Below are 3679 nucleotides of genomic sequence, written 5' to 3'. Positions count from 1 at the left end.
TCTCTCTCTCTCTCTCTCTCTCTCTCTCTCTCTCTCTCTCTCTCTCATATACCTGTCTAGATACCTAGACAAACATGTTGAAAAATCAAAGTATTAATGTATAGAAATTTTTGTTTACTCTCTCTCTCTTCAGTAAGGAGAGAGAGAGAGAGAAAGAGAGAGAGAGAGAGAGAGAGAGAGAGAGAGAGAGAGAGAGAGAGAGAGAGAGAGAGAGAGAGAGAGAGAGAGAGAGAGAGAATGTTTCTTCGTATTCCACCATTGAGATTTAATCGTCCGATTTGGACGTCTGTTGCCATCTGTCCACGTAAACAAGAAGAGGAAATAAGACGTTCTAAACAAAAGAGTAAACAATCAGGAAATTCGTAAACAAAGGTTTAAAGGCTGAACGTTGTTAGGAGATGAACTTTTCCCTCAAATAAATTTCCTCCCGCCAGACGACCCAAGTTGTAAAGTTCTCTTTTTTTCTCTTCCTGTCTCCAACTTTGCTGTCCAACATCTTCTAGGCTAGGTTAGTCGTCGCAATTGGCAGTAGTAGTAGTGGTAATAGTAGTAGTAGTAATAGTAGTAGTAGTAGTAATAGTAGTAGTAATAGTAATAGTAGTAGTAGTAGTAGTAGTATTCATTATTTTTTATTATTACCTCCACCAACAAAGTTGGCTATGTTTTACCCTCCATGTGTGTGTTTGTGAACAGCTTCATGACCACAATTTTAATCGTAGAGTAATGAAACTTTCAGGGATCAACTGTTATGTAAAATGCTGGAAATGACTAGGTTTTGGAAGATGAAGGTCAAAAGTCAAGGTCACAGTCAAGTGACATGTCCAATTCACGTAATCGGCTATAAGTTCGGACAACGGTGTCACAGAGACTTCAAACTTGGTTTAAATTTAAGCACATGAAAAGCCACGCCAATTAATACATGTTAATTTCAAAGGTCCACGTCTAACAAAATGTAGAGAAATAAGCTTCTGCGGCGGAGGTCTGCGCTCTACTGAGTGCCCCTCTACTATCGTTTCCAGAGGCCGTGTAATAGTGTTTTTTTTAAATAACTCCTAAAATAACTGATGGATTTTCCTGATATCAAAGCAGGGAGCGCTTCATACAATGGCCTAATTTTGGGAAATACTGTGCATTGCCAATTACGTTTCATTAACTTTTTTACTTAAGAAAATGAGGCTAAAGCCAGTCTTAGCCACCCACACATTCGCAAAAGTGATGACGTCCCTCAGTGACGTTGTTATAACGTTTCTTCCCCTGTACCTCCCATCCCCCGAATTGTTAAACGCCTGTTTAACTCCATAGATAATTGTCACATGACCTACCCCAAGCAACACGAAATTCTTTGTCAGTAAAAGTTCAGCATACTTGGTAATGTGATTCGTGACTTTAGACTTTACCTAAACACAAGACCAACGTTTTATATCTTACCCACTCACTTACATTGAAGATCAAGAATGAGACTTATGACAGGAGACGAAAGAAGCCATGCTAACCCTACACTTCACACTTCAAGCGAGTGTTGGTAAAGCAATAGAAACTGTATTAATAAAACTCTGAGAGCCAACTTGGTTGGTTCATATACTCAGTCACATAATACAAGCGTATTCTAGTGACTCCTACAATACTATATCATTCACTCGATCATATATTACTTTTCTAGAAGTCTAATAAAACATGTAGTTTTATCCTTACTACCAGTATGATTGTTTGTGACTGTCTTCTGATAATTTCAATCCATATAGTATTAATCCTAATAAACGATAAAAGAAATAATAAATTTGCGCTATTGCTAGTCAATAACTCATGCATTCAAAGTACTACGCAAATTAAATACGTTACATAACTTCCTCCGTGATGATTGACACTACCCCGTATATGGATATTGCCCTGTTTCTCATTTACATTATGACGTATCTTCCCAAATGTTGCATTATGATAGGCATCTACATTTACATCTTGGATAGTAATAATAATAAGATGTTTCCATTCTTCACGAATACATGTTAATTCTTCTTAGCATAGTTTCCATCCCCTATAACTCTACAAAAAATTCTATACAAAAGAAAATAGAATTGTATTCGTTCTAAGAAAGATTCAATCTGATATTCTTCATGTGTTTTCTATTTTCCAGAAGATTTTTTAACTTTTCTTGGGAATTTAGTTTCGTAATTTCATGTTCTTTTATCTTATACTTACTTATAATGTTACTTTGTGAAAATGTTTAATACAAAAGGTAATTCCCCTCGTATATTGAGTTCATCTTTTCACTGGGTGTGTTCTTCAATCTATTGCTTACTGTTATATATTTTAATTCAATAACATTCTCTTTTGTAGGAGCTGTGCTTATACATACTCAAACATATTTTCACAGTGAATAATTAATTGACGTAAAATCAACTGGGATTTCGAAATGATCGTGCCATCAGTGCTATTAGTTTAATAGTAAAATCTATATCCTATAAGTCAATGTAAGTTAATATTTTGCAATGCCAATTTTCTTATAGAAAACAGAATTTCCCCTCTTAATCTAACAACTGCAGGTTTCCTACTGTAAAATCACCATTTGCCGTAATTTATACTTATTCACGGGGTCTATATAGATTTCTTTGACCACAAAATTATAATGTTTTCATAATGTTTACGAAAGAGTCGGGTAGTTCGGTCAAAAAAAAAAAAAAAAAAAAAAAAAAAAAAAAAAAAAAAAAAAAAAAAAAAACAATCGGAGAATTTGGCCGCACAAGGAAACATCCAGGACCACATCCACGGCAAATAGCAACAAATTACTAAAACAAAACACTTTAAAATTTCAGGAATTTAATTGAGTCATTTAAACCATTTCATTTGTTCATGTCAGATTCATCAGAATAAAATCCTTATTCCATAATAAAAATTATTAATAACATTTACAAACAAATTAATTCTTTTAATTACCTTTCTTTCTTTAGAATAAATAGCTAATTAGTCAGGACAAAATACTGTTTAACCCCCAAAAAATTGTAACAAAAGGTTTTTCAACTGATTCTGGTAGGTTTTAATGTACTTTTTAACATACTAATAGTTTACCAAAATATGACCCCCGGAAAAGTGTTTTTTTTTTTTTTCAAGATGGCCGCCGAAACTTTTGAATGATCATAACTCTATAACTATCAACTCAAATTTGATGATCTTGGTGTCTATTCCTACATTTTTTGGGGAAAAGAACACACTAAAGACATCTAGGGATATCATTGAGCTGTTGAATCTTTATGAAATTGGATGCTTGACCTTCCTATACTCACTATCACCTTATACACAGACATTTACAACAAGTAATAGTTAAAAGAATTTATTCTTGGAGGTATAATGATAGCAAACTAATTATGATCGTCTTCTATAGGTTTGTTAACTTACAGTACTCATGTTTATGTAATCTTCTAATTATATAAAATCCTAATTACACTTAACAGAGCCTTATATTTCAAGTACTTGGTTACATTAGTTAATAACACTTTTATCCGCATAGAACAAGTTTCAGAGTTTCAATTTTGAGTGTCATCCTCCTCCTCAGTATCAACCTCTCGAGTGTTGTTTGGATTGTTATTACAGTTTTCAGTCTGGCAAAGGCCACATACACCAGTGCAAGGGAGTCCATAACGTCTGCAGCTGCAGCGAGATAATCTGCATCCCTCTGAACAGTTGC

The sequence above is a fragment of the Palaemon carinicauda genome, chromosome 6 (assembly GCF_036898095.1).
Source record: "Palaemon carinicauda isolate YSFRI2023 chromosome 6, ASM3689809v2, whole genome shotgun sequence".
NCBI classification, from domain to species: Eukaryota; Metazoa; Arthropoda; class Malacostraca; order Decapoda; family Palaemonidae; genus Palaemon; species Palaemon carinicauda.
The sequence above is the reverse complement of the archived record's forward strand: the minus strand, read 5'-3'. Positions refer to the sequence as shown.